Source organism: Callorhinus ursinus, unplaced genomic scaffold (genome assembly GCF_003265705.2).
Source record: "Callorhinus ursinus isolate GAN/ISIS: 27379988/994484 unplaced genomic scaffold, GSC_fseal_2.0 scaffold32, whole genome shotgun sequence".
Classification (NCBI taxonomy): Eukaryota; Metazoa; Chordata; class Mammalia; order Carnivora; family Otariidae; genus Callorhinus; species Callorhinus ursinus.
The window spans coordinates 16,163,313-16,169,764 of NW_027397094.1; positions in this window are offsets into that span (position 1 = coordinate 16,163,313).

The following is a 6,452-nucleotide window of genomic DNA, read 5'->3' on the forward strand; positions in this document are numbered from 1 at the left end:
TCATTTGCCCATGTACATTATATATTTCCATGTCACTGTGAACGCTGTAGTTTGGCCATGGTCCAAATGTATTAGGTAAAATGGACATTATGGATCTTACTCTACCCCATGTGGAAGATAGCACAGCCTAGCATGGCTGGACTCTACCTGGACTGAGACACATTTCCCTAACATGTCAGAGGTTCCTTACTGCAGTTGCCTTTGGGTGTTGTGTAAAGATTTTCAAAAATCACGGGGACTGCAGAACTTACATCAGATCTCTTACATTGATATTGCACCTACCCATATTCATCACACCATCTCCTTCTTGTCAAATCATGAATTTTGGTTACTCAATACCTGGCTTCAAGAGTACAAGAAGAAAATACAGCAATAATTTCCCACACAGATGTCAGAGAAAACCCCACAAAAACAGAAATAAAAAGATAAGCAGAATATACCTACGTTTTTAAGGACCTCTGTACAATTTCTTCAGGTTTCTGAACCCGTGTCTACCTTTGGTTGCTAAATAATAAAGTTTACACTCCATGACAACAAACAAATGCATTAAAATATAAGGTCTCTATGCAGCTAAGAGCCCTGGTCAGCAGTTGATTTAAGATCCCAAAATACTAGAGGTCCTTGAGGAGTCGTGGACTAGAAGGAAAGGACAGAAATAGAGTATTTCTAGATAAAAAGGTACTTGAATAAATGAATTTGTATTTGAATAAATATATTCATTATACAGGTCCCAGACCTTCCCTTACTCAAAAATTTAAATGAGGTGCAACTAAAGGCACTGTGGGACAATTCTCCTAATAAGCCACCAAGTTTATACACAAATAGTTCTTCCCTTTAAAAACCGATTGGGCTTCTGAGTGTTTCTGAGGAACAAACACGGTACCCCATAGAATTTGACTTACATATCATGCAGTAATCGAAAACAGAGAGATTATTTAATTTTTATTTTCTTGTCCAGTTCTGTCTTCTCATAGGAATCTGTCTAGAGTTCCAAAATATACAAGGTCTGCAAAAATTAAATTTGGTCTTCTCAGCTAGCATCCATTTTCCTTATAGTCTTCAGGAAATAAGATTCTGTGATTTTCCTCTGTGGTTTCCCTAAACGTTGCAGAGCACTCACTGGCAATGCGTTCTTGAGCATACACAAGGCTTTAGATTATAACTCACCCACATATGGTCGTCCCCCTTATCCACAAGGGGATGCGTTCCAAGACCCCCAGTGGATGCCTGAAACCGCGGATGGTACCGACCCCTGTGTATACTGTTTATTCCTACACATACGTATGATAAAGTTTAACTTATAAATTAGGCACAGTACGAGATTAACAGCAATAACTAAGAATAAAATAGTACAATTACAACAATATGCTGTAACAAAAGTTCCCTGACGGTGCTCTCTTTCTCTCAAAATCTCGTGTTGCTTCGTACTCACCCCTCTTGCGACCATGTGCAGCGATGACACGCATCCTGCTGATGCTGGAGTGAGGTGAGCGGCGCACATCTTGACGTAGCGAGTGACGTAGAGTTAGGCTGCTATTGACCTCCGGCAGATTCGGCAGAAGGAGGATCTTCTGCTTCCGGGGGGGGGGGGGGGGGGGCAGTTGACCGCGCCTTACCGAAACTGCTGATGAAGGGAGGCCACTGTACTCAACTTCTAGCCTAGTGTTCTAAACTTGGAGGAAAGATAGATTGCAATACCTTTCTTTTGGACTGCTTTTGCTGTTATTAAAGTTTATCCACAAAGATCACATGTAGGGGGTTGGTGGGATCTTGGTGGGTAAGCAGGACTGTTTTACCTGGAGCCTCATTTCCAAGCAGCTATGTAGCGGGCGTTCCCTTAGAGTCAACCCAGTGCGTCGTGACCTTCTTTCTCCCACGAATCTTCCTGCACCGCCCCCCCGCCCCAAGCCCCGGCCCCCATACACTCCATACAGTGTTATGCTGTTGCAGGCCCCCTGCTTTCCCAAGTGGTTCTCTTAGGCAGGACTCCTAAAAGGCTCCAGACAGCTCTGGCCACCAATCTGGTCAGCAGGAAATACTCAGGAAACCTTGTATCTGTATACATAGGTACACAAATATCTCTTCTGATTCTACTTTTATATCCTTGCTCTTTTCTAAATTTTGCCCATGTTGGACTCAGTCTCACGTTTATTTTGGTATCTGATGTCCCTTACATTTGTGCCTCAGTCGGAATATGGACAGGAAGAAACCCATCTGAACATTCTGCTAGAATAACACCCAAAGATAACCTTAGGCCCTATCTAAATTCCTGTAACTTTAATTATACCAGGAGGTCTTGTGCCTCAGGGTTTTCCCCCAGATGCCCCTGACTTCATTTTCTAGTGAAGGTCTCAATACAGACTGGTCCAAGTAAGCACCTCAAAAATGTAATCAAATGGTAACATAGAGCGAACACATGACCCAGCAATTCCACTCTTAAGTATACACCTGGAAGAAAAGAAAATACCTCCACACAAAAACTTGTAGACAAATGTTCATAGCAGCATTACTGAAAATAGCTGAAAATTGGAAACAACCCAATCAGTCTGTCAACTGATAAATGGATGGACAAAAGTGGTATATCCAATCAAGGAACTACTACTCAGCAATAAAAACAATGAAGTAGTGATACAAGCTATGATACAGATGGACATCAAAAACATAGTAAGCGAAAGAAGACAAATGAAAAAGCCAACATATTGTAGGATTCCATTTATGTGAAATGTCTAGAAAAGGCAAATCTGTGGAGACAGAAAGCAAATTAGTGGTTGCCAGGGCTAGGCAGTGGGAACAGGGAGTGACCGCAAATGGGACAGAGGCTTCTTTCTGGGGTGATGAAAACGTTCTAAAATTAGATTGTGGTGATGATTGCACAATTCTGTAATTTCACTAAAAATCATTTACTTAAAATGGGTGAATTTTGTGATATACCAATAAAGATATACTTCAAAAAGCTGTTTTTAAAAATATAATTCAAATATTTAACAAATATAGTTCATGGCATAATCAAAGCACAATCTTAATTATTGCACAGAATTAAAGACTGGAAATTTCTATGACAAGATGCTTATAGTGACTCTGACAGACTACAGGATTCTTTGCTTTTGCTTATGTATTTTTTAAACTTTTTTCATTGAACATATGACTTCTCTGACAGACTACAGGATTCTTTGCTTTTGCTTATGTATTTTTTAAACTTTTTCCGTTGAACATATGACTTTCCTAACAACAAAAGTTGTGTGTGTGTTTTATTTATTTTATTTTTTAATTTTTTTTAAAGATTTTATTTATTTGACAGAGACACAGCGAGAGCAAGAACACAAGCAGGGGGAGTGGGAGAGGGAGAAGCAGGCTTCCCGCGCAGCAGAGAGCCCAATGCGGGACTCGATCCCAGGACACTGGGATCATGACCTGAGCCGAAGGCAGACGCTTAACGACTGAGCCACCCAGGCGCCCGTGTGTGTGTGTGTGTGTGTGTGTGTGTGTGTGTGTGTGTGTGTTTTAAATTAAAAGTATGGGCAGGGGCGCCTGGCTGGCTCAGTCAGTAGAGCCTGCGACTCTTGATCTCAGAGTCTTGAGTTCAAGACTCACATTGGGGGGGGTAGAGATTACTTTAAAAAATTAAAAAATAAAATCTTAAGAAAAATTAAAAGCATGAGTGAATTTATTTATTTACTTTTTTACTTATTGCAGTGGGGGAGGCTTTTTCAAATAAGACAGAAAACTCACAGGAGTCTAAAGGCACTCTGCCAAATTTGCCACATAAAATGTCAAAATTTCTCTATCACACACAAAAAAAACCCAATAACCAAACACAAAGTTAAAACACAGAAGATAAATTGGGGAAAACATCTGCAAACACAATGACAGACAAAAGATAGTTTCGTTTATTTACAAAGTGTAGCCAAATCAGTAAGAAAAAAGTTGAACCCAGTGGAAAAATAAGCAAAGAATATGAACAAGCAATTCACAGAAGAAAGAAATAACTGCCATTTCTGCATATAAAAAGATGTTACATCTCATTCACATTTCGGTGAGGGTATAAATTTGTGCAATCTTTTGGGAGGGCAATTTGACAAATCTACCCATACTTTTTTAAAAGTGTAGTCCTATATATGCATGACTTAGCACTTCCACACCTAGGACTTTACCCTATAGTTTATTCCAGCAGAAATATTCCCAGACAGATGTGAGTGTATGGTCTTTGCAATGTTGTGCTAGTGAAATACTAGAAACCTAAACGTCCATGAGTAGGAAATAAGCTAAAGAAATGTGGCACCTTACAAAGGGATCCTACGCACCTTTAAAAAGTATTAGATCTAGATGTGCCAATGTGGAAATATCCCTAAGAAAGATGAAGTGAAAAAAGGAGAAGAATGAAGAGTAAAACTCCATTTTGTATAAATGTTAAATACACACATATTTGGAGGGAGCCTAAAAATGATCTTTGGAAAAAGGGACTGAGGGACTGGTGGGAAGGAAGGCTGTTTACTTTCCCTCTTTAACTTTCTATGCTGTTTTGCATATTTCAAGCTTGTGCCCTGCAATTTTTTATAACGTCCAGCTAAGTTAGCTAGGCAGTGGGATCATGAAACATTTTTGTTTTCTTTTTTACTTTTCCTATTTAAAAATAGCTTAACGGATTTCTTATTTGAACAGGTTATTGCTTCCTGCAGGACCTCCCGATGCAGAGGTGCGTGGGCGTGGAGCCCCTGTTCGCCTGTGCCCGCGTCCCCCACCAGCGCGAACCTAGCGGAGCGCACCCCAGCCCGCGGTCGGTCGTCTGCGGCCGAGCGCGCTGTGCGCACGCGCAGGGGAGGACCGCCCGGGAGCTGCCGGAAGCCGCCTTTGCAGGGGAGCCCCGGGGGCGAGGGGCAAGGGGCTCTTCGCGCGATCCCTCACGCGGCTCGTTTTAGAAGCTCCTTGTTCCTTTCTTCCGGAGATTTGCCTTCCCACGCCAGAATTTCTTACCCACGCCCACTCCCCAACGGGTACCTCCTAATAATACAAGTAATACACAGGTGCCGAGAGGGTGGGGCCCTTTTGTGTCCCGAAATGAGCATGAGTCACTTTTGTTACCATAAAAATCTGTTTAAGACAATAAATCACGGATATAGACCTATCTATATGAAGGCATGATGGCTACCGGATTCTAGAGCGTTTTCAGCCAGGGTAACCGACCTTCTCTCCGCGCACCGAACGGAAGAAGGGGGAAACGCCAAGGACGTGACAGGTGAGGCGCCTTTTCAGGCGTGGCTCCACCTTTCTTGGGAGGCAGGGTTGGGGCGGAGGGGCCTGAAGAAGGGACAGCGCGGGGAAGGAAAGGCAAGGGAGAACAGCAGGTTTGTGCGTGCTCTGGGGTCTTAGCTACATTCTCCCGACGTCTCTTTCAGCAATCTTCAAAGAATTTGCCATGGATCTGCTGTCCTCAGCTCCATCCTGCTGATTATATCATTTTCTCCTACTGCATCAATACGCATACATTTACGAAGGAAGCCAGAATAAGTGTGGGGACACGGCCTCTCGTGCCAGGCACTAGATGGCAGAAGTTGCCAGGAAATCTTTACAGTCACACCCTCACTTCCAGAATTGCCCCAGGAGGGAAACGTCCACATCTGACTGTGGCTCCTGTGGCTTAAGCGTCTCGAACCGTATCACCGAGTTGCTGTTCTATCAAAGTTCTGACTCATGATAGGATGGAGAAAAACAAAACAAAACAAAAAAACCCTTTGTTAAATTCATTTTGGGCGTCATTAGGCTACTGTTGCATAGGTTCTTATTTGGGTAGACTTGATTCCCCCAAGTATTACCTCGGGGGTCTCACCTCTTGACTCTCTGCTTTGGCCGTGCCCTTCTGAGCAGTATTTGCTTCTACACAGGATGAATGCTGTCCATTTCAGCTCTGAGAACCACAGTTTACTCAGGATGGAGGGTGTATACAAAGGAGGGGGACTAGGGCACAAAGAGAGGAAACTGGTCCCCATTCTTTCGCTCGCTCCCCATTCCGGCCTCTTTTTAACACAAAGGCACGCAGTTCTGGCAGACGTTGGAGGGGACATACTGAGGTCTTCGACTTCCTGGTTCCAGGTGAAACTCCGTGCAGCCTTTATCGGGACATTTGTCCAACAACCAACCTCCTGTGCTTGTCTTTTGACCTAATGCTTGCCCTTGTCTGTTGTGGGTCCCCCCACTGCAGTGTCCCCAGTCCTGGTCATACCTCCTCCCCAGTCATCTTCCAGAGGCTCTTCCCTGTGTGTCTGTCCCCCACAATCTTTCAACATTTCAACCGTCACGGTCTCAGTTAACCCCTCTGAATGTTACACCACCACCTTTGGGACGTAATAATTCAGTCGGGCTTCTTTGGAGGGTCACCACCAAATCTCGACATCATATGGCTCCGGGAAATCTATACTTTCCCACCGTGTGTTGTTAGTCAGTAAACTCCTACATTC